Source organism: Carcharhinus amblyrhynchos, chromosome 18 (assembly GCF_965287045.1).
Source record: "Carcharhinus amblyrhynchos chromosome 18, sCarAmb.v2.hapA, whole genome shotgun sequence".
NCBI classification, from domain to species: Eukaryota; Metazoa; Chordata; class Chondrichthyes; order Carcharhiniformes; family Carcharhinidae; genus Carcharhinus; species Carcharhinus amblyrhynchos.
In genome coordinates this window covers 43,590,309-43,616,029 of record NC_137341.1, presented here as the reverse complement: position 1 = coordinate 43,616,029, position 25,721 = coordinate 43,590,309, and the positions used below count along the sequence as shown (strand labels likewise).

At 46.3% G+C, this 25,721-nt stretch overlaps 1 protein-coding gene across 3 annotated transcripts in view; it reads left to right on the top strand.

Moving 5' to 3' along the window:
- LOC145355077 (neuronal-specific septin-3-like) overlaps positions 1-25,721 on the top strand; it is a 392,555-nt gene that overhangs the window by 119,621 nt on the left and 247,213 nt on the right. Inside the window, exon 1 of one of the 3 annotated variants that reach the window (XM_080206917.1) lies at positions 17,911-17,990. The exons of 1 other annotated variant lie outside the window; for it this stretch is intronic. The gene's annotated coding sequence lies outside the window, so the exon portion shown is untranslated. Of the gene's footprint in view, positions 1-17,910; positions 17,991-25,721 lie in introns of those variants that run through there. One more of the 3 variants, XM_080206919.1, reaches the window with a different exon arrangement.

The following is a 25,721-nucleotide window of genomic DNA, read 5'->3' as shown; positions in this document are numbered from 1 at the left end:
AAATGTCCTTTTCCCTCCTAGTCTCAATTTGCCTGCAAACTTAAAGAAGTTTTCACCCTTGATCTCAAGTGCAGGGATGCCTCAATTGGAAGGTCCTTCCAGACTGGAAGCACCTTCCTCTTAGTGAGGCGGGTGCTCCGACTCTCCCTCCAGCCTCTCCGCCAACACCGAGATCACTGCCCACCTCCCCCCAACCCCCCTCCCATGCCCCTCCCAACCCCCAGGTCACTCCTCACCCGTGGGACCCAAGGACTTCATCTCAGGCACAATGTTGCAGTACCTCTTCTGGCCACTGAGGCCTGGAGGGGGTGGAGAGCACTCAGAAAACCTGATTCCTGTCCAAGTGAGGATGGAAGTGCCGCCTTCTGCCAATCAACTTTCAGCTGAATATAAAATGGCAGTGGGCTCTGGTAGAGTCGGTGAGGATACATTCCCTGCCAACTCTTAGGCTCTGAGCACTCATCATCCTCAAAATTCAGATTCATCTTTCTTTTTCTTAGTCCTACCCTCATTCACCAATAACAAAACAGTTTGTCTGGAGCAGTCCTCTTTTTGCAATAACTCCGAGCATTAGGGTTATTGATCATAATAGTCATTTGGTGGTACAGAGTTTGAGTATTGTTGAAAGATGATATATTGTGTTGAAGCTTTTCATCTTGCACTCATCTGGACAATCCCAAGAGTACCAATGGAAGGGAAAAACAACAAATTCACATTGCATGAGAAAAGAATGTTGATTAGTTGGCAAGAGGCCACTGATTGGTAGAGGCATTGCCATGGTGAACAAACCAGTTGATGCTGGCTGACAGTTAACTGCCAAGCATGTTTTGAAATTTAAACCAGGCAGCTTGAATCTGATTGATCAAGGCATTGTCATGAGGAAGGAGTTAGCAGACGGCTACCATTTATTATGTTTAGCTGAAACGGGCGCAATGCATGTACCTGTTCTTTTTGCCTAATAGGGTCCCCTGTGTTAATATATGTGGCTTACAGTACACTTAAATGTGCCACACTGCAAGCCTGGCTAACAATCTTAAATTGGTTGTCAGCATAATTTTTAATGTATTGAGGATTATTTAGCAAATATTGTTCAATTGTGGAATCACATCTAATATTGGATACTGTTTTGAGTTGGCTATAGTTTGTAAGTTGCGAACTGGCGGTGATCATAAGCAAACAGCATATGCTGTTTGCTTATGATCACCGCCAGTCTCTGGGATTTATGGCCTGCAAACTTACTCTGAAATTCATACACCACATTACTCATTTGTGTGACGAGCAGAATATCTTCTTGGCGGCAGCATCCTGTTGGTGGCGAATACCACTCGTTATTGATCTTGCTTCCATATTGTGGAGTCATCGTGGCTGTAACAGGGGAGGCAAGGGACCCTAAAATTCAGAAAGGGTTATATAGATCTCCTGAAAACGTCCAGACCAATTCCTGAGAAAGTCAGTGCAAATCTCTGTGATTTAGGAAAGCTTCTCAGTATTGCTACCTAATCAACGCAGGGTCAAGAGAGACATACAGCATGGAAACAGGCCCTTCAGCCCATCTCGTCCATGCCATCCAGTTTCCTAAACAGGATGTAAATACAAAATGTAAATGTGAAATTGTTGCAGTTTTAATGTAAGCCTTACTTGTGCCTAATAAATAACCTTTACTTTTACTTTAGTATCACAAGTAGGCTGACATTAACAATGCACCTAACCAGTCCGTCTTTCAGACTGTAGGAGGGAATCAGAGCACCCAGAGTAAGCCCACTCAGACACGTGCAGATTCCACACGGACAGTGACCCAAGCCGGGAATCGAACCCGGGTCCCTGGTGCTGTGAGATAGCAGCGCTAACCACTGTGCTGCCCAAATAAAATAAATAAACTTTAAATTTTATACTTGAGTCTTTTTTTGCACCTGTTCCAGCTTAATAGCAACCTTCCCAGAGCATTACAAAACAATATTGCCTCATTGTTGCTCGTGGAAGTTGGCAGGGTGCATGATAGCTGCTACACTACCCCCTGAAACGTGATTGATAAAGCACTCTGAGACATCCCCTTTCTCTCCTCTGATGGCCAATATTTTCTGGCCCTAATGCAGCCAGAGTTACCCGAACATTGTAGCACAAACTTCCAATTTATCACGATTAGTGTTCACTGGGTGTCAGTTTGCCTGACTTTATTCAGTCCGGGGGGGTGTGGATGGATGCTGATGAGGCAGAATTACTGCAGACAATGGGTGGAGTCTCCAAGGAAATTTAGGGCCATCGTCTTGTAGTCACGTTTAGCATTTGTGGAGGAGGAGGGGTATTTATTATGTTGTTTAAAATGACCCTGAGGGAGGTTTCACTGGAGTTCGTCTCTTCATCAATATTAATGCACGGTCACTGATTACATGTCAGGACTTGTAAAGTTACCTGAACTGTCGCCATGATTTCCGTGGCGATTAGTATGAAGCTTTTGAAACGAATAAGCTCCTTTTTTGCCTCTGACTGTTAAATCTGTGGCTAGGGTGGCACAGTGGTTAGCACTGCTGCCTCACAGCGCCAGGGACCTGGGTTCGATTCCTGGCTTCAGTTCACTGTCTGTGTGGAGTTTGCACGTTCTCCCCGTGACTGCATGGGTTTCCTCCGGGTGCTCTGGTTTCCTCCCACCATCCGAAAGATGTGCTGATTAGGTGCATTGGCCTTGCTAAATTCTCCCTCAGTGTACCCAAACAGGTGCCAGAGTGTGGCGGTTCGGGGATTTTCATAGCAACTTCATTGCAGTGTTAATGTTAGTCTACTTGTGACACTAATAAATAAACTTAAAGGTATTATTGAGTCTCGTCCAAACTGTTGCTAATTGAAATGGTGTACAATCGGTTGGGAGAAGTGGCACAGTGGTCAGTACTGCTGCCTCCCAGCGCCAGGGATTCAGGTTTGATTACAGCCTTGGGTGACTGTGCAGAGTTTACACATTCTCCCCATGTCTGCATGGGTTTCCTCTGGGCACTCCAGTTTCCTCCCATAGTCCAAAGATGTGCGGATTGATTGGCCATGCTGAATTGCCCCTTGGTCTCCCCAGATGTATAGGTTAGGAGAATTCGCAGGGTTAATATGTTACGGGGATAGGGCCTGGGTAAGATGCTCTGTCCGAATGTTGGTGCAGATTTGATGGGCCGAATGGCTCCCTCCTGAACTGTAAGGATTCTATGTATCTATGAAAAGCTGCTGCGAAAGGTGTTCAAGTTCCATCCAATCTCTTCTCCGTCATCAGAATTAATATTCAACAGCGTGGCACTCTGGCTCCGTTCATCAGACCTTAAGCTTGATGCCCCATTATTTATTACAGCTAGCTTGCTAAAGATCAGGAACAATGCACAAAGAACGACCTAATGTGACACTTTTTTCCCCATTATACCATCGCAGCAGGAATAATTCTGGGGAAGTGAATTCTGGGCGGACTGTGTTGCTGAACTGCAATGTTAGCATTTTCCTGATTTTAATTTTGGATCGATAAAGGATTCGCCTCCTGCCCTGCATCCCGGGGGCATTTGATTTCTCACCGACATATTATTGTAGCCCTTGACAACTTAACGAAACTGCAGTGCATGCAGTATCGGACTTGGGGTGAAATTGCAAACAGTGCAAAATGGACTGGGAGTGAGTCAGCAACATGTCAATGTCATGATTTTTAAAATTATCTATTGGCTTGGAAAGACAAGGGGCACGATTTTTCCCAGCGTACTGTGCCAGCCGACCAGCACAGTGGACCAGGAGATTTAAGGAGGAGGCCAAAAATGGAAAGCGCAATTGGCATCTGGCCAGAGGCGGATCTCCAAGGCCATTATTGATGTCATGTTCAGGCGCGCGCCGTTCCCCAGTGTGAGGCTGATTTAAATATTTATAACTTCATTTGCATCTCTTTAATGAGCCCAGGACGCAACTGTCTGGGCTGACTTGTGTTTCTGACCTCAACGATGGAGGTTCACACCAGCGGGGATCACCTACAGTCCCCAGCAATTGGGACCTTCAAGTTTTTAGGTGTCCAGATCACCACCAACCTGTCCTGGTCCCCTCCATGTCGACACTATAGTTAACAAAGCCCGCCAACACCTCTACTTTCTCAGGAGACTAAGGAAATTTGGCATGTCAGCTACAACTCTCATCAATCTTTACAGACGCACCATAGAAAGCATTCTTTCTGCTTGTATCACAGCTTGGTCTGGATCCTGTTCTGCCCAAGACTGCAAGAAACTAGAAAAGATGTAGCCCAATCCATCACTCAAACCAGCCTCCCATCCATTGACTCTGTCTACACTTCCCACTGACTCAGAAAAGCAGCCAGCATAATTAAGGACCCCTCAATACCTCATACATTCTCTCTTCCACCTTCTTCTTTCGGGAAGGAGATACAAAAGTCTGAGGTCACGTACCACCTGACTCAAGAACAGCTTCTTCCCTGCTGTCATCAGAGTTCTGAATGGACCTACCTCGCATTAAGTTTATCTTTCTCTACACCCTAGCTATAACTGTAACACTACATTCTGCATTCTCTCCTTTCCTTCTCTATGGACGGTATGCTTTGTCTGTAAAGCGTGCAAGAAAAAATACTTTTCACTGTATGCTAATACATGTGACAATAATAAATCAAATCAAATCCTGATGTGATGGCCTGGTTAGTGGGACCAGAGGTCATTGAGGCCCACAGGGAGGTCGGGGGCAGGACAGGCGCAGTGGGTATAACAGCTTGGCACCCTGGTAGTGCCAGCAGTACAATTTATCATGGCCAATCCACGCATCTTCAGGTTGTCTGGCCATGATCAAATGTCATGCTTTGATCAGGGGATTAGGGATATATATATATGGGATAGGACTTGGTTGGGATTGTTGATGGTGCAGGCCCCATGGGCTGGATCTCCCAAGATGTGTAAGTTAGGGGAATTAGCGGGGTTAAGATCTTGAGGGGGAATGGGGCCTGGGTACGATACTGTGTCAGAGTCAGTGCAAACTCAATGGGACAAACTGCCTTCTCCTGCAATATTGGGATTCTATAATTCTTCTCTGAACTTTCTCCTCATGTGACTCCTGACCGCTTATCCTGCATTCTGGACTCCGCTCCGAGTGAAACAACGTCCTGTCACATTTACCCTGTCCCTTTAACACTTCTAATTGTGTTGAACCTGGCCCTTAGCCGGAAGATGCTGTCACCAGATGGCTTCAGATCAGAGTTAACTTTGCGTCACCATGTCCCACAATGCCTCGCTTTATAACCTGATTGTGACCTCACTGACAAGCCTCCCCTCAGGCTGATTGGTTAGTTTGAAAGGAAACTGTCACTGGAACTTCCAAACTGAAGAGCAGAAGGGAGTGAAGCACTTCACCGGAGCAAGAGAGCAGTTACTGCAAATATTCCCAGGTACAATGACTGGCTTGGACTCAGTGAGGTGGCACAGAGGTTAGCGCTGCTGCCTCACAGCGCCAGGGACCCCGATCGATTTCCGGCTTGAGACACCGTCTGTGTGGAGTTTGTACATTCTCCCCGTGTCTGTGTGGGTTTCTTTTGGGTGGCCCAGTTTCCCCTCACAGTCCAAAGATGTGCTGGTTAGGTGGATCGGTCATGTTAAATTGCCCCTTATTATCAAGGGGACTGGAGTCGTAGAGGTTTACAGCATGGAAACTAGCCCTTTGGCCCAACTTGTCCATGCCGCCCCTTTTTTTAACCCCTAAGCTGGTCCCAATTGCCCTCGTTTGGCCCACATCCCTCTATACTTATCTTGCCCATGTTACCGTTTAAACGCTTTTTAAAAGGCAAAATTGTACCCATCTCTACTACTACCTCTGGCAGCTTGTTTCAAACACTCACCACCCTCTGTGTGAAAAAATTGCCCTTCTGGACCCTTTTGTGTCTCTCCTCTCTCATCTTAAGCCTATGCCCTCTAGTTTTAGACTACCCTATCTTTGGGAAAAGATGTTGACTATCTACCTTATCTATGCCCCTCATTATTTTATAGACCTCCATAAGGTCAGCCCTCAGCCTCCTACGCTCCAGAGAAAAAAAAAGCCCCAGTCTATTCAGCCTCTCCTTATAATGCAAACCATCAAATCCCGATAGCATCCTATTAAATCTTTTCTGCACTCTTTCTATTTTAATAATATCCTTTTTATAACAGGGTGACCGGAACTGTGCACAGTATGCCAAGCGTGGCCTTACCAATGTCTTGTACAACTTCAACAAGACGCCCCAACTCCTAGTGAGGGACTAGCTAGGGTAAATGCATGGAGTTATGGGGATAGGATCTGGGTGGGATTGTGGTCGGTGCAGACTCAATGGGCCGAATGGCCTCTTTCTGCACTATGGGATTCTATAATTCTATGGCAGCAATTGGCACAAGAAAACCAACAGCACACTTTGTTAAAACTGAATGAATATTCAGAGACGGCAGTGATTAGTATCTCTCTACACTAAGTGATGATTTACTTCAGAAGTCAACAACTGAAGGTCAGATGAGAGATCTGATTAGCAGCCTTAAGGGTTGACTGATCTTCATAAACAATGGTTTGAATGATTAGATAGAACACAATGCCCAAAAATTGCATCACTTTTGTCTACAATGAGATTTAAGTTAATACGTTCCGGAGGACTGCAATTATATATAAAAAAAAGCCACATGCTGGAAATGAAATAATCATTAGAGTGATTACAGCACAGAAAAAGGCCATGCTCCGCAAAAGCCTCCCTTAACCCTTTCACATCCAAGTCCATCAATGTCCCCGCTTATTCTTTCGTCCTTCAATCTGCGCTATTCACCTCAAACATTCCCTGTGCAGCAAGCTCCATACTCTATTTGTTCTGAATTGTCCTTTGGATTTCTTCCACAGAATCCATACAGGACGTTCGGCCCATCAAACCAACTCTCCGAAAAAAGCATTCTACCTTGGCCCACAGCCCCGCCCTGTCCCCATAAACCCCACGCATTGATCATGGTCGATCCACCTAACCCGCATATCTTTGGACTGTGGGAGGAAACCGGAGCACCCGGAGGAAACACGTGCAGGCACAGGGAGAACGTGCAAGCCCCACACAGACAGTCACCTAAGGCTGGATTCGATCCCAAAACCCTGGCGCTGTAAGGCAGCAGTGCTAACCACTGTGCCATTGTGACTATGTTATATTTAGGAATCTTAGTTCTGGTCTCACCCACAACGGAAAAATGAAACGTGATGACGTAATTATTTGCAGTCCAGCCTTTTTCTTTGCTATCAGCAAAGCTGAACCCATTTTGGAGTTTCAAAATGTATGTTGTGGACATTGGCATTCAAATGTTTTCCATTTTAGTTTCACATTCCCGGGCTTCTATTCAAATTCAAAAATGATTCTCTTTAAGTGGATTAACACATCTGTTAAAACAGAGAGCTGCCAGACAAATAAGATCAAACCCTACAGTGCAGAAGGAGGCCATCTGGCCCATCAAGTCTGTACCGACCACAATCCCACCCAGTCCCTATCCCCATAACCCTATGCATTTACCCTAGCTAGTCCCCCTGACATTAAGGGGCAATTTAATATGGCCTAATTCACCTAACCCGCACATCTTTGGACTGTGGGAGGAAACCAGAGCGCACGGAGAAAACACATGCAGACACAGGGAGAACATCCAGACTCCGCACAGACAGTGACCCGAGCTGGGAATTGAACCCGAGTCCCTGGCGCTGTGAGGCAGCAGTGCTAACCACTGTGCCACCGAGCCCTATAAGTTGATTATTTATCTGCTTGGGCTGCCCAGTGAAATCGTGACACCATGAATTGGTCAAATGAATTACTCCAGTTCAGTGTGACATCCACCTATTTGTAAATAACTGACAATTTAGCTTCTGCAAACAGATTTCTCCCAGCAAATGTTGGCGAACAAATCAATTTTCTGTTACCCAGCTCAGTTAATCAATAGAATTTACTTTGCAGGTTAATTTAGCTGGTTGTGTGTGTCCGCGAATCGATTCCTTTTCCTAATAGCTCGTTTAGCTTGATGACCCCTTTTGGAAATAAATATGCGCTTGTGGGTTAAATATCTACCAGTTGCTTTTAACTGTATTGATCCCCTTTCCTTCCAGAGTTGACGCTAGCGTTCCGTAAGGCTGCAGTCTACCTCCTCGGTCCCTCCCAGATCCGTTCCGCGTGAGATTTACGGTTAAAAGAAGCAGAGTGGAAAATGGTCGGAGGCAGCGATGCACAAAGACAACAAAAATACAGTATGTGATGAGCAGTGAACAGGGAGAAAAGAGAGAGGGTTAAACAGTGGCCGGTCTGGTGAATGTGTTTTATTGTCAATGTACTGAGCAATGTCAGAGTAATGAATTGCTTTATCTAGAATGTGTCAGACAAAAAGTTGCCTCTCACTCCACCACCAACCATTCATGGCATGCTTATTGTTTGAATTGTGATCGGAGATCTAGAATGAGGGATGGTACACAATGCCCCAAGCTGGTACCTGGCTGACAGGGAGTGTCCACTCTTTTTGTATAGTCCCACCGTCTAAATAATCTCTCTAATTGCTTTAAAATCAGTTACTGTGGGTCGTTCTGTCTGAAATGTGGTTTTAGAGTCACAGGCCGGAATTTTACTGGGACACCCGCCCTGATTCCGGGGGCGGGCGAGGCTCAGAAAGTGGCATTCCCTGTTGGCCTCGGGTGGGATCGCACGAACCTCAGGCGGACATGCTGGTAAAATTTCTACAGTGCAGAAGGAGGCCATTTGGCCCATTGAGTCTGCGCTGACCATAATCCCATCCAGGCCCTTTCCCCATAACCCCACGTATTTACCCTATCTAGTCCCCTTGATACTTAACGGCCAATTTAGTATTGCCAATCCATCTAACCTGCACATCTCTGGGCTACGAGGTGTGATTGCTGTGCCAATTGGGGATTATTGAACTTAATGCATCAGATTCAAATAGTGTATATGGTTTTAGTGTCTTTTGAAATGAGGATAGTATTGATAAGCTTAAACTCTGAGTTATTCAGCTCTTCAGAGAACTTGACTGCTTTTTGACTGTGAGGAACAAGGGGCGCAATTCTCCCATCTGGAGCTCAGTTTTAAGTTAAGTTTATTTATTAGTGTCACAAGTAGGCTTACACTGACACTGCAGTGCAGAAGGAGGCCATTCGGCCCATCAAGTCTGCACCATCCACAATCCCACCCAGGCCCTATCCCCATAACCCCATGCATTTACCCTACTAGTCCTCCTGCAGTTTTGTGGAATGATTTCTCCGTTCAATGTATACCGGCCTCAGTCTGATCCTACTTCTTTCAGTGAAAATCATTTGCACAGGCTGTCTGTTCTGCCAGTTAACTTACCAGGCGCCACTGATATCAATCCACCATAGAGTTGCTTGCCAAAATCCAGCAGAACTTGAGATGGCAACTTTTATTTGAGAAAGTTTGGTTCAATAAATACTGCGGCTGTTCGCTTCCAAAATATGTTGGCAGATGGGGCTGTGACATTTCAATATTCGTGTGATATTTACAAGATTGTTTGCTCTGTTGTAGGCGAGAGTCCTGATTTTGAGATTATTTTGGTGAGGTTTAATGGCAGTTTGCAAAGTTCAACCAGCATTTAACTAGCACCTCTATAAATGAATCAGGGAGGACTATTAGCACTGATGTTTAACCCATGGGCGGCACGGTGGCACAGTGGTTAGCACAGCTGCCTCATAGTGCCAGGCACCCTGATTCAATTCCCAACTTGGGTCATTGTCTGTGTGGAGTCTGTACATTCTCCCCATGTTTGTGTGGGTTTCCTCCAGGTGCTCCAGTTTCCTCCCACAGTCCAAAGATGTGCGGGTTAAGTGGATTGGCTATGCTACGTTGCCCCCTTAGTGTCAAGGGTACGAGCTAGGGTGAATACATGGGGTTATGGGAGATAGGGTCTGGATGGGATTCTGGTTGGTGGTTCCATGATCTCGAGGAGTTGGGGAGGTGCCATGCAAAGATGGGGAGTTTAGGAAGGGAGTTATACTTAAGCTGCCCTCGTGTGCCTTATGACAAGCAGATCTTTGCCGCTCCTCGCAATCTGGAAATGGATTGCTCTTAAACCTCTCAGTCCCTGTGTGCAGTTTTGGTCTCCTTATTTAAGAAAGGATGTAAATGCATTGGGGGCGGCTCAGAGAAGGTGTACTAGATTGATACCTGGAATGAGTGAATTGTCTTATGATGATAATGTGGACATTCCGGGCTTGTTTCCATTGCAGTTTGGAAGATTGAGGGGTGGCTTGATTGAGGTGAATCAGACCCTGGACTTCATTGACAAGGCAGATGTGAAAAGGATATTTTCTCTTGTTGGTGAGTCTAGAGCTGGAATTTCCTGACCATTCATGCCCCACCAGCGTTGAAAGTGAGGTTGGAGAATTTGGCACTCAGCCAAATCATTATTCACTGCAGTGGGACTGGAGAATCCTGCCAGTGTGAACAGAGAGAAAATTCTAGCCGAGAGTCGGGGGCAGGATTTTAAAATTAGCGATTGCCCCTGTAGCATAGATATGAGGAGATTCTTTATCTCGGGGGGTTGTGTGACATTGGAATTCTCTGCTTCAGAAGCAAGGTCTCTGAATATTTTTAAGGCAGAGATAGATTCTAGTTAGGCAAGAGAATTAAAGGTTATTGGGGGTCAATAGGAACGTGAAACTCAACACAACTATGATATTATTGAATGGCGTAGCAAGGTAAAGGAACTAAATGCCTACTTGTGCCCCTATTTCATATGTTCCTATGTTCACAGACACAAGCCTCTCGCAGGGAGTCTGCCGAAACTGCCCCACTTCACTTATAGAGTTTACAGCATGGAAACTGGCCCTTTGGCCCAACTTGTCCATACCACCCTTACTTTTAACCACTAAGCTACCCCCAATTGCCTGCATTGGGCCCATATCCCTCTATACCCATCTCACCCATGTAACTGCCTAAATGCTTTTTAAAAGACAGATTTGTACCCCCCTCTACTACTACCTCTGGCAGCTTGTACCAGACACTCACCACCCTCTGTGTGAAAAAATTGCCCCTCTGGACACTTTTGTATCTCTCCCCTCTCATCTTAAACCAATGCCCTCTAGTTTTAGACTCCCCTACCTTTGGGAAAAGATATTGACTATCTAGCTGATCTATGCCCCTCATTATTTTACAGACCTCTATAAGATCACCCCTGAGCCTCCTACGCTCCAGAGAAAAAGTCCCAGTCTATAAAAGCCTCTCCTTATAACTCAAACCATCAAGTCCCGGTGGCATCCCAGTAAATCTTTTCTGCACTCTTTCTAGTTTAATAATATCCTTTCTATAATAGGGTGACCAAAACTGTACACAGCTTTGTCCCCTCCCCACAATTAATTGACAAAAGATGGGTTCCCCGAAAACTATGCAGGCAATTCAGCGCAAGATTTTTCAACAAATAAAAGCTTGATTGTCCTCACTGGACTGGACTTTCTTTCCAACCTGTAAACACAAGGCAGCCAATTAAATGACTGTGGGTGAATGAGAGTTCAGCTACTAAGTGCAAGCAATCATTTCCCAGTCTGCTCTCGTCAGCATTTAAAAGACAACAAGAAACATTCTGCACTCCGATGCTCATATCTTATTCCAGCCGCCTGAACGGATTTTGAGCCAATCATATAATTGCTGATATAAAATCTCGCATCACAGTCGAACATTCTCTGCTACAAAAGCCAAATTGCCATCAATTTACTATGGATTCTTATTCATTTCCAGGTTGTTGGGGCAGTTTGGCATGGCTAGCATTTATTGCCCGTCCCTAGTTACACTTGAGAAGGTCACCATAAGACGTAGGAGAAGATGTAGGCTATTCGGCCCATCAAATCTGCTCCATCATTCAAATCAGATCGTGACTGATCTGATATCATAATCCTCAACTCTACTTAGAATCATAGAATCCCTACAGTGCAGAAGAAGGCTCTCATTCTTCTAAACTCCAATGAATACAGGCCCAAACTACTCAACCTCTCCTCATAAGAAAATCCCCTCTATAGCTGCGATCAGCCTTCTCTGGACTGTCTCCAATGCTGATGTATCTTTCCTTGTTCACAAGGAAATTGTCCACAATATTCGTAGTATGGTCTAACTAGTACCTTGTATAGTTTTATTTTTATACTCCATTCCCTTTGAAACAAAGGCTAACACTCTATTTGCCTTCCCTGTTACCTTTTGAAGTTATGCTAGCATTTTGTGATCTTGTTTTGTGTTTGGTGGACAGCACGAGGTTATTACCCACTGAATCCATAAAGAGCGGGACTCTGGCATTTCAGAGCATACACCACATCCAAGGCAGGGGCTGTCTTATGCTTGGCATGCTCGGTGTAGGTGACCGCATCACTGATCACATTCCCCAGGAAAACCCGTGAGTCTCTTCACTGATCAAAGCCAAGATTTGCTTGGCACCATCATGGTGAGCTGTGGTCACAGACTGCGGGTTTGGTGATGCTGTGGATATTATGATGAAGTATTTTCCAGTGCCACTTTGCTCGGCCTTTTTTTTAGTTTATTAGTGTCACAAGTAGGCTTACTTCACTGCAATGAAGTTACTGTGAAAATCCCCTTGTAGCCACACTCCAGCACCTGATCGGGTACACTGAGGGAGAATTTAGCATGGCCAATCGACCTAACCAGCACATCTTTCAGATTGTGAGAGGAAACTGGAGCACCCAGAGGAAACCCATGCAGACACAGGGAGAACATGCAGACGTTCAGAGAGTCACCCAAGCCAGGAACCGGGCTCAGGTCCCTGGTGCTGTGAGACAGCAGTGCTAACCACTATGCCACTGTATTACCGTGCCAATGTTGATGTGATGTCTCATCCTGTGACTCTGTAGGTGGAACACAGCAGTAGGTCAGAGTCATGTATATTTAGCCTCCCAGTTACCTATGTCTGGATAGTGTTCAAATAAAGAAGCCATGTTATTATTTCATGAATCTTTGTCATATGATTGGTATGTTTGCGATAGAGAGAAGAACGCACAATGACAAACAGGGAATGGGACTTCCCCCATGATGGCACAGTGGCTGCTATCTCATAGCGCCAGGGACCTGGGTTTGATTCCCGGCTTGGGTCAATGTTTGTGCTGAGCCTGCACACTGTTCCCGTGTCTGTGTGGGTTTCCTCCGGGTGCTCCGGTCTCCTTCCGCAGCCTGAAAGATGTGCTGGCTAGATGGATTGTCCATGTTAAATTCTCCCTCAATGTGACCTGAACAGGTGCCAGAGTGTGGCAGCTAGGGGATTTTCACAGTAACTTCATTGTGGTGTTAATGTAAGCCTATAAGCCTACTTGCAGCACCAATAAATAAACGTTGAAAACCCTCTTTTGGGCAATTCAGATTGGGGAAATATTTTGGGTAAATGTTGAGGGATGAAGTGATGACTCTATGTGGAAGTAAAACTGTGGCCATGCAGTGACTAGCAGGTTAAAAAGATAATATTCGGGTTGGAGTGCAGAGTGGCAGTAATGAGACTGTTTAAAACTAACCCTTGAGGCATATTCAGCATGAGGTAACAATCCAATTTGGTTTTATTGTATCTCAAACTCTGACAACTAAAGCCAGATCATTTTGGTTTCATCATTTCATAACCCAAATTTCAGTTACTGTGTATGACATTTGATAGCTGCACAGATTATGCTTAACTGCTTCAAAGGACTTGTCATCAAAGCTTATAATGGAATAGTCAGAGCACTTGAAAGCAGCAATGAGAAAGTCTTTTTAGAAACAGAAATTGCTACAAATGAGGTTGTAAGCTGACACTGACAAAAATAATTTCAGCCATTCGCCTTCATTCAGTGAATTTTCCAGTTATTTAATAATGAAACAGGACAGAATATTCTGTAAAGCAAGGATCATGATTTCTTGCTATTTATCACTGTCACAAGTTTATTTATGAGTGTCACAAGTAGGCTTACGTTTACGCTGCAACAAAGTTACTGTGAAAGTCTCCTCATCACCACATTCCGGCGCCTGTTCAGGTATACTGAGGGAGAATGCAGCATGGCCAATATACCTAATCAGCACATCTTTCTGATTGTGGGAGGAAATCGGAGCAGCCGGAGGAAACCCACGTAGACACGGAGAGAACGTGCAGACTTCGCACAGACAATGATCCAAGTCGGGAATTGAACCCGGGTCACTAGCACTGTGAGGTAGCAGTGCTAACCACTGTGTCATCCATGTGCTGAGACTCCTGGGAAGTGCTACGTTATCAGGTGTCATCTGCTTGGATGAAGTTGCATGCTAGCTTTTTGTGATTGACTTGTTTTGTGTTTGGTGGACAGTGTTGAGGTTATTGCCCACTGAATCCATAGACAGTGGGGCCCTGGCATTTCAGAGCGTACACCACATCCAAGGCAATGGTTGTCTTATGCTTGGCATGCTCAGTGTAGGTGATCACACCCCTGATCATATTCCCCAGGAAATCTGGAATCTCCTCACTGATCAAAGCCAAGATTTGCTTGGCACCGTCACAGTGGTTGCAGACGGCTGGTTTGGTGATGCTGTGGATATTATGATGAAGCATTTTCCAGTGCCACTTTGCTTGGCCTTTTCTTTTCGTTTATTTATTAGTGTCACAGGCAAGCTTACATTGACGCTGCAATGAAGTTACTGTGAAAATCCTCTAGTTGCTACACCTGGGTTCAATTCTCAGCTTGGGTCACTGTCTGTGTGGAGACTGCATGTTCTCCCTGTGTCTACATGGGTTTCCTCTGGGTGCTGCGGTTCCCTCCCACAGTCTGAAAGACATGCTGGTTAGGTGCATTGGCCGTGCTAAATTCTCCCTCATGTACCCGGACAGGTGCCGGAGTGTGGCGACTAGGGGATTTTCACAGTAACTTCATTGCAACCTGCCCTCTCAGGTGAATATTGAAGATTCTATGGCACTACTTTGAAGAAGAGCAAGAGAGTCATTGTCCTCCACAATGTCCAGGACAATGTTGAGGGAGGGGGAGGTCAGGTTAGTTCAGTTGGCTGGATGGTTGGTTAGTGATGCAAGAGTCACGTCAACAGTGTGGGTTCAATTCCCGCACTAGCTGAGGTTATTCATGAAGGCCTCAACTTCGCCTGAGGTGTGGTGATCATCAGGTTAAATCATCAGCGATCATGGTCTATGATCATCTGGGAATATAGTGACTTTATCTGGACACTATCTAACTCTCTGGCAAAATCACCAAAACAAATGATCTGGCCATTGTCACGCTGCTGCTTGTTGGTGTTTGCTGTGGGCAAATTACTGACCATTTTTCCCACATTACAGCAATGATTACAATTCAAAAGTACTTAATTGGCGGTGAAGGACTTTGGAACGTCCTGAAAGACTTTCTATGTATGCAACTTTCAATGATACTAATGTTGACTAAGTGACCCACACAGTATCTATGGAATAAATTGCAGCATCTTATAGAGTGCTACAGTAATGGGAAGTTACAAATCTGTCACCCACCATGCTGATCTTTTCCATCATTGGGGCTGCACAGTAACACAGTGGTTAGCACTGCTGCCTCATAGTGCCAGGGACCCGGGTTCAATTCCAGCCTTGGATGACTGTGTGGAGTTTGCACATTCTCCCTGTGTCTGTGTGGGTTTCCTTCAGGCATTCTGGTTTCCTCCCACAGTCCAAAGGTATGCAGGTTAGGTGGATTGGCCATACTAGATTGTTTCTTTGTGTCCAAAGCTGTGCAGGTTAGGTAAATTAGCCATGCTAGATTGTCCCTTCATATCCAAAGATATGAAAGTTAGCTGGATTGGCCATGCTAAATTGTCTTTTAGTGTGCAAAGATGTGCAAATTAGCTGGATTGGCCATGCAAAATTGCCCCTTCGTACCAAAAGATGTGCAGGTTAGCTGATTGGCCAAGCTAAATTGTCCCTTACAGTCCAAAGATGTGCAGGTTAGCTGGATTGACCAAGCTAAGTTGTCCCTTAGTGTCCAAAGATGTGCTGTTAGGTGGATTGGCCAAGCTATATTGTCCCTTAGTGTCCAAAGATGTGCTGATTAGGTGGATTGGCCATGGTAAATGTGTGGGGTTACAGGGATTGGACAGGGTGGGTGGGCTTGGGTAAGATGCTCTTTTAGAGAGTCAGTGCAGGCTCAATGGACCGAATGGCCTCCTTTTGCCCTGTAGGGATTCTGTTAATCAGATTGAACTGGGGTTCGCTGCCACGCTGGGCTAAATTCACTAATCACTGCGATCATTATTGTGAGTTCATTAAATAAAATCTGGGACCACCTTTGTTGAACAGAAGCAGCAGGAAGTGGTTTACTCCAGTTCAAATCATGAATGTTAAACTGCGCTGTTAAATGTGCTCCTGAGAGTTAGAAAAGATTGATTTGCCTGAACTGTGTTTGTACAAGAAGCTATCTCAGTGTAAACAGCAGGACAAAAATAATAACTTGGTACAGTTAAATCTTGAAAATGGATTGCTTAATGGTGCAGTGTTAAAAAAAATTGAAACTTTGAGGATGTTTCTGCTTTTTATCATGCACTAATGTATTCAAATGATAAATTTGGAAGCCGAAAGCAGGAAGCCTTATTTCTCTTTCCTGATTTGGCATGTGCAGTCGGGACCCCCTTTAAGGGGCGGGGAGGGGAATGTCCAGGGGATCATTTGACCCGAATGCTCAATGAGGCGGCAGCGCACGAATCCGCAGGCTGAGTGCAAGCTTTTACCATCAGAATCGATCTGAGAGCTGAATGAAGCTGATGTATGTTGAAACACGACACGCAGAATCAGAGAATCTCTACAATGCAGAAGGAGGCCATTCGGCCCATCGAGTCTGCACTGAGCCTCTGACAGAGTGCCTTACTCAGGCCTACCCCCTGCCTTAACCCCACATATTTACCTCTCTATTACCCCTTCCCTACACATCTTTGGACAGTAAGGGCACCATTTTACCATTTCGATTCTAAGTGCTGGGTGGACTTGAAACTGAGAGTGTTTCAGATCCAACTGTTAGACCCGTTCTGAGGCGCCCCCATACACACTCTGCCTGCAAAAATATCGATTCTCGGCTTGGTTCGCTGTCTGTGTGGAGTTTGCGCGTTCTCTTCATGTAATGGTTTTCCTTCGGGTGCTCCGGTTTCTTCCCACGTCTGAAAGATGCGCATTGGCAGTGCTAAATTCTCCCTCGGTGTACCTGAACAGGCGCCAGAGTGTGGCGACTGGGGGATTTTCACAGTAACTTCATTGCAGTGTTAATGTAAGCCTACTTGGACACTAATAAATGAACTTTACGGTACACTGAGGGAGAATTTAGCATTGGCCAATCCAGCAAATCAACATGTCTTTCGGACTGTGGGAGGAAACTGGACCACCCAAAGGGAACTCGCACAGACATGGGGAGAACGTGCAGACTCTGCACAGACAGTGACTCAGGCCAGGAATCGAACCTGGCTCCCTGGCGCTATGCGGCAGCAGTGCTAACCACTGTGCCACCGCACAGCTCAGGGGTGAAGCCTAACTAAGCAGATACTAAGCCCAATCCATTGTGAATGCAAATTCTAGTCCAATATCTTTCGGGACTTGGAAGCAGCAGAAATTTCTGGTGAAACTGTGTTCCCAGAAAAAAATCAATTGTGCTTTTTGTTTTGAGAGGGGGAAGAGTAGGAAACGGCTCAATCTGAAATCTTAAAGAGCTAAAAGGTAGTATGACAATCATGCCAAAGCAGTGAGTAGGAGCTGGTGCAACTTTGCTTCACGCTGCAACTCTTTAATCTGAAATCTGAGTCAGCAGAAGGGTGATAACAGTCGATTTGGCAGCTGTGTGGGGAGATTCTCTGCTCCTGTTTCCTGGAAGCAAGTGACAAAGCACTGACAAAATCACTGTGACTAATTCGGGTGTGGTTTCACTGTGTTTCCTCGCACCGAGGAGGAGGGGGGGCAGGAGGTCGATGTTGCGGGATTTTGGCGGATTGCATCAGGTTTTCCCAAAATTAAATGTCGCGGCACTTCACTGACCCTGTGGAAAAGTCGAGGGTAAGAAATGAGAATGGGTGATAGAGAGGGGTGGTGTGTGAGTCGGATCACAATCAGAAATAGTATTGAGATTAAATGCCTGTCTGGTTACATTTTTTGGCTATTGCTGTCTCCTTCATTTGACAGTTACCAGCTATGGAATAATGTAATGGTTCTATAGCATCGATAAATAGGATGTCACGATTAAGAATGAACTTTCAGCTGTAGATGCACATGGTGTGAATGCTTCATTTTGTCATTTAAATGCGAGAATGTAAGAAAGCTGCTCTGTTGAACTGTCAGATTAATAGCAGCACTGGGTTACCAAGACCAGCACAATTTATTTCCATGCGATCCTCCGCTTTAAGCAGCACACCAGGCTGGGTTTATTAAAAAAATCTTTAACAATACTGCACAGAACGATCGTGTAACGTAGGCGCATTAAAATTGTATTGTTGAATTCTGCTGTTAGTATCCCACTGCATGTGTTTCTTGCAAGATTTCTGATAAGACTGTCAGGCACATCCGAGGGAATGAATGGGGTTTTCTACATTTCTTGTGTCATTTCATTGCTGGAAACCAAAGAGACGGTCTATTCAGGTTGAAGTGATTTTTATTTAAACCAATGCGATCGAGGAGGTGTGACTGTACTGTCCACCTTCCCAGCCACGTTTTCTAATTATTCCATTATCCCCGTCCCCCAACTTTAATTGAAAGATAGCGGAATTTTGTGGCCTCGCTCGGGCGAAAATTCCTGCCCGAGGTCAGCGGAGATTTCCATTGTTGGACCCTCACCCGCGCCGATTCTGTAGCGAGGTGGTAGAGTTCCAGCCAGAAACTAGAAGCAAGAGTAGGCCATTCGGCCCTTTGAGCTTGCTCCACCATTTTGATCATGGCTGATCATCTAACTCATTAGATCCCCCTTCCTTCCCCCCCATATCCCTTGATCCCTTTATCCCCAAGAGTTACATCTAATTCCTTGTTGAAATTCTGTGGTAGTGAATTCCGCACATTCATCATCCTCTGGGTGAAGAAATTTCTCTTATCCCTTATCCTCAAACTATGGCCCCTAGTTCCGGACTCCCCCACCATTGGAAACGTTCTTTCTGAATCTACCCTGTCAACCTCAGAACTCTCCCAGGGTTTCTGTACTTTAATTCTGACCTCCTGAATAACCCCAGTTTTAATTGTTCTGCCAATGGGTGACCTGTTTGCAACTGTCAGCGCCCTAAAGCTCTGCAATTCCCTCCTTAAACCCGTCACCTCGCCCTCCTCCCTTGAGACGCTCCTCAAACGCTGTCCCTCTTTGACCAAGCTTTTGGCCATTGGCCCAGATATTTGCTTGTGTGTCAAATTTCTCAGCATCACAGCACTGCTGAGAAGCTCCCTGGGAGATTTTGAAGGCAGCTATTTAAATACATGTTGATAAGACCATAAGATATAGTGTTGTGGTTGATGCAGACCTGATGGGCCGAATGTCCTCCTTCAGCACTGTTGGATTCTATGATTCAATGAATTCGGCCATTCGGCCCATTGAGTCTGCTCTGCCATCTGATCATGGCTGGTAGGTTTCGTAGCCCCGTTCTCCTGCGTTTTCCCCGTAACCTTTGATCCCCTTACCAATCAATAAGAGTCACTGTACGTTGGAGGGTATTTTCCGATGAAGCTCACCTTGGGGAAATTCCGCCCGAGGTCAACGGACCTTTGAACTGGTCATGTCTCACTGGCTACGATTCCGATGGGATGGGAAAATTCCGCCCCACGTCTTTATTTTTTTAATAGATTATTTATTAGTGTCAAAAGTAGGCTTACATTAACACTGCAGTGAAATTACTGTGAAAATCCCTTAGTCGCCACACTCCGGCGCCTGGCCGGATGCACTGAAGGAGAATTTAGCACAGCCAATGCACCCTAACCGGCACGTCTTTCAGAGTGTGGGAGGAAACCAGAGGAAACTCACGCAGACATGGGGAGAATGTGCAAACTCCACGCAGACAGTGACCAAGCCGGGAATTGTACCCTGGCACTGTGAGGTAGCAGTGCTGACCACTGTGCCACCATGCCGCATTTTGCATTGCTGGTGACAAGATTGCTTTGTAATCATTGGATCGACAGGTTAAAAGCAGCGGATTCAAATCGTAGTGGTGATTTGAGAGCAGCTTGTGTTGCAAGTCTGGTTAGAAAGTTGGTCTGAACCACTTGCTATTTTTAGTCAGTGTGGTTTGAGAGAACTGCCCTCTTATTTTCACACTCACCTCTGGATCCTTAACAGTTGTACAGAGTGGGTGTGAGCTGCTGCCCAGGCACCCCCCCCCCCCCCCCCCCCCGCCCCCACTTCCTCTCCCCACCCCCGCGCAATGTGGCTGGACTGTTTTGAATTGAAAATGCAAACTCTTATCTACATTATCTGTGTCTTGATAAGGGTAGGAGACTGCACTTTTCTTTACTGTGGCCATTTTTGGCAGATTTGATACAAAGGAGCAAATAATGTGCAAGAAGGATGTCCCTCCCCACACCCCCGTCCTCGACCCTCAGCCCCCTCTCCCCTCCCCACCCCACTCCAGCCCTGACGCAGGAGTCAGAAATATCTGCAGCTTTGAAACTGCAGCAATCACATCTTTTTTCAAAAAAAACAAACTTAATCTCAAGATCTGACCTGTTGTCTAAACTGTGAGTCGAACAGGATTGACCTCTTCCTGCATAGGTCCCCTCACCACATAATTAAACTCCACCTTTCAAAAGCGAGGTCACTGCAGCTCGCGGGTGTATCCCTACCCCCTCCCCACCCCACCCGTCACTACCAAGCCACCTATCCCCTACGCCCCAACCTATTCTCCCACAGATCCCCGGCCTCCTGTCTTCCCCAATCTAGCCTCCCTCAGACCCCCAGTCTCCTATCCCCTCCAACCTAGCCTCCCGCAGACCCCCCGCCTCCTGTCCCCATGCCAACTCAGCCTCCCATAGTCTCCAGCATCCGATCCTCTCCTTTGTCTTCCTTAGGCTTATCGAGCCCTCCACGGGCCTTCTCATTCAGCTGTGGGGCCTGTACTTTACCCTCCCACACACCCACAAAATTTCTAAGCCCTCATGTTTCAGACCTCAAACCACCTATGAGCAATGCCACTTGAAAACCACTAACTTTTGATTTAAACGAACAACACCACCTCCTCTTCACGCATTATAATGAACCTTTTCTAATCTAGCTAAGAGCAGTCAGAGTGGTTTAGAACTTTTTAAGCATTAATATTGCCCCTTTCCTTTAAAAAAAAGTGTGCATTTAGGATGGCACGGTGGTTAGCACTGCTGTGTCACAGCGCCAGGGACCTGGGTTCAATTCCCGGTTTGGATCACTGTCTCTGGAGTTTGCACATTCCCCCCATGTCTGCGTGGGTTTCCTCTGGGTGCTCCAATTTCCTCCCACAGTCCAAAGATGTGCGAGTTAGGTTGACTGGCCACGCTGAATTGCCCCTTAGTGTCAGGGGGAGTTAGGAGGGTGTACATGTGAGGTTATGGAGATATGGCCTAGGTGGGATTGTTATCAGTGCAGATGGGCTGAATAGCCTCCATCTGCACTGTAGGCATTCTATGATTTATTTTGTTTACTGAGAATTTGTGGCCTGTCTTTGATTTGGAAAAGACTACAATGACATATCTTTAATCAATTCCTGCTGTTTCCATCCCACTGCCTCCCCCCCCGCTCCACCCACTTGTAATTTTCATCTCCTTTTGAAAGATGTTTATAGAACTGTTTAAGTTGTGCCTTTTATGAAAGAAAGGGGTGAAATGATTATAATGTTCAGTAGATGGCATCACTGTTTAATATAAAGATATTATTTTATTGTATGCGCGCTGCATGCACATGTTCTCCTTGCTCTGTTACAGTGCAGTTTGTAATTTGGCATCCATGGGATTTTACAGCCTCGCTCACCCCAAAACTGTAAATTACTGCTCGAGGAGGAATTTCTTCAGCTAGAGAGTGGTGAATCTGTGGAACCCTTTGCCGCAGAAGCCTGTGGAGGCCAGGTCACCGAGTGCCTTTAAGCAGGATGTACTTGTGAGGCTGTATAAGGCCCTGTTTGGAGTACTGTGAGCAGTTTTGGGCTCCATATCTAAGGAAGGATGTGCTGGCCTTGGAAAGGGTCCAGAGAGGGTTCCCAAGAATAATTCCTGGAATGAAGAGCTTGTCGTATAAGGAACAGTTGAGAACTCTAGGTCTGTACTCTTTGGAATTTAGAAGGATGAGGGGGGATCTTATTGAAACTTAGAGGATACAGCGAGGCTGTAGAGGGGATAGAGTGGACGTGGAGAGGGTGTTTCCATGTAGGAAAAACTAGAACTAGAGGGCACAACCTCAGGCTAAAGGGATGATCCTTTAAAACAGAGATGAGGAGGGTGATGAATCTGTGGAACTCTTTGCAGCAGAGGGCTGTGGAAGCCAAGTCATTGAGTGTCTTTAACACAGAGATAGATAGGTTCTTGATTAATAAGGGGATCAGGGGTTACGGGGAAAAGGCAGGAGAATGGGGGTGAGAAAAATATCAGCCATGATTGAATGGCGGAGCAGACTCGATGGGCCGAGTGCCCTAATTCTGCTCCTATGTCTTATGGAGGTCAATGGACCTCCCCATTGTCTGCCCCTCACCCGCTCCAATGCCCATGGTGGGCAGGGTGGTAAAATTGTTGACTTTGTGATGAATGGTACAAAGAACATGGCATTGAAATTCAGTGAGAATTCCTGGAATTTCCTTCTTTATCACTGGCGAGGGATTGGTGAACCACCATTGCCCCTGTAATAAGTCTTCAGAGGCAGATGCCCCTTCACTAGAATCCCTTTAATTACAATTTCAACAGCAGTACATAGAATGCTATCAGTCAACAGCCTACCTTCAGGAGTGCCAGAGGAACTGACACTCCCGGTTAAATACAAGGAAAAGACTCCTTGATTAGCCCATCAATTGACTCCTTAACCAGGGAATCGTTTCCTTGTATTCAACTGGGAGTGTCAGTTCCTCTGGCACTCCCGAAGGTAGGCTGCTGAATGGCCTGATTAAAGTCATTATAGTCCCCTCACAAAATGGTTCCAACACTGAATTCACACAATTCTTCCATCCCCTCATCCTGTCCCCAATCCCCCCCCCACCCTCCCCTTCACCCCCTATGGTTATGCATCTCCCTACCTACCACTGTGGTGACGCAGTGATAAGGTCAGTGGGTTAGTAATGTGGAGACGCCAGGCCGATGCTCAGAGGACATATGGTTCAAATCCCACTGCGGCAGATGTTGCGAGTTAAATTATAATGAATAAAATCTGGAATTGAAAGTTAGTCTCCATCAACTGTGAAATTATCATCAGTTGTTGCAAAAAAAATCTCATCTGTGTTGCTAATGTCCTTTAGAAAAAGGCAGTAGGCTTACATTAACAATGCAGTGAAGTTAATGTGAAAATCCCCCAGTCGCCACACTCTGTTCAGGTACACTGAGGGAGAATTTAGCACGGCCAATGCACCTAACCGGCACATCTTTCCGACTGTGGGAGGAAACTGGAGCACCTGGAGGAAACCCACACAGATCCAGGGAGAATGTGCAGATTCCAAACAGTCACCCAAGCCGTGAATCAAACCTGGATCCCTGGCGCTGTGAAGCAGCAATGCTAACCACTGTGCCACCATGCTTGGTCTGACCTGCATCCTACTCTAGGATTAATGTGGTTCACTCTTAACTGCCTCTGTTCCAAGGTGGCCTTAGTCGGAGGCCATTAGGAATGGCCAGAAAATGCTGGCCTTGCCAGCAGTGATGAAATAATTAAAAGTTAAACGGAAAAAAAAATGCACATCCCTTGAATGCTAGGACACACTCAGCACTGCCTGTCCCAATATCTCAGTCAAACAGCTCCATCTGTCATCTTAATTTAATCTGGCTGCCACAGGCCCGTTCGACAAGCTTGAGCCAGAATTACTCCATGATGCTAGGCTCTGTTTTCACTTGGCTTTTAACCACACGTGGCCTCTTCTGCCCTGTAGGGATTCTATGGTTCAGGGAGGATAGAGGTCCTGAGGAGTTTAGGGTCGGTGATATGGGGAAAGGGTGATAACGAAGATTAGGGTTAGTCTCAGTGGGGAGTGGGGGGGTGGGGTAGGATAAGTGGCAGCAAAGGGGGGAGGAAGTGGCAGAGGAATGGGGTGGATTTACAATGAAACAGACCGTGCCTGGGCACAAGATCCCCCCCAAATGGCAGGGAGCCCCCAAAATGATGAGCGAGTCTCTCACGGCCAATCAGAGGCAGAACAACTTTGAACCCACACTGCTGAGCCAACCACAGAGGAGGATGGGGCAGCTCTTTCTGGAGACAATCACTAGTTGGCGCTAACTTAGCCGAGTGTCTTGTGGCACCTTGTACAGTGAGGAGTGGCAGTATACAAACAGGGGAGAGAGGCCCAGCCCGCAGTGCCTGATGGGAATTATCGTTCTGATGTGTGCAGCAGCGATTGGTGCCCAGCTGACGGGAATTTAAATGTGAGAATTTATACCCAGCGGGCTGTGGGCAGGGCTGGAATTGCCGGTACACACCTGTAAATCCCAGCCCAGGCAGCGGGAAACAGGATCGCAGCCGCTTAATCCCTACTGTCCCAACCCCTTCCATCCCTCACCCTCCCTTCACTCACCCTCCCTCTGCCCTCCCACACCCCCTTCCCTCATCATCCATCCCCCGTTCCTTCACCATATCCATCCCCCTCTCCTTATCCCCCCTCTCTCACTTCCCTATCATCTCTCTCTCATTGCCATTTCCCCTCCTCCTACCCCTCCATCACCCATCCCCCGTTCCTTCACCATCTCCATCCCCCTTCTCCCTATCCCCTCTCTCTCACTTCCCTATCACCTCTCTCTCATCGCCATTTCCCCTCCTCCTACTCCCCCCATCACCCATCCCCCGTTCCTTCACCATCTCCATCCCCCTCTCCTTATCCCCTCTCTCTCACTTCCCTATCACCTCTCTCTCATCGCCATTTCCCCTCCTCCTACCCCTCCATCACCCATCCTCCATTTCTTCACCATCTCCATCCCTTTTCTCCCTATCCTCTCTCCCTCATTTCCCTATTACCTCTCCCTCATCGCCATTCCCCCCCCCTCACCCTCCCATCCACTCACCCTCCAAATCCCCCTCTCCCACCCTCCCTCAACCCAAACCCCCCAACCCTAACCACCATTCTGCCACCGTCATCCCCATCCTCCCAGCTCCTTCACACTTCCCCTGCCCCCCCTCTTCTCCTTCCACCATCCATTCTTTCATCTCAATCCCCCTCTCTCACCCCAATGCTAAATTCTCCCCCAGAGTGGCCAAACAGGTGCCGGAGTGTGACGACTAGAGGATTTTCACTGTGAGTTCATTGCAGTGTTAATGCAAGCCTTACTTCTGACGATAATAAATAAACTTTAGAAACATCTTTATCACCAAACAGCTAACAGAAAGAACTATCCATGTCGTTCTATTTCCCATACTCCTTTTTTTTCTACAATTTCAGATATGTAATGTGTGGTGGAGTATATACCTGACATTGTTTCTGGCAGGAACATTCCACACCCTAACAACCCCTCAATTCCTATCAATGGTAACTATAACATCATGTTTTATTTAGTCGAGGGAATTATTTCTGCAGACAACGTTTTGTACCTGCCGTAAGCGTGGGTTTAATTTTCAGCTAGAAAGAAAAGTTTCCAAAATGGAGTTTGTGGCGTGCTGGCTGATGGAAATCA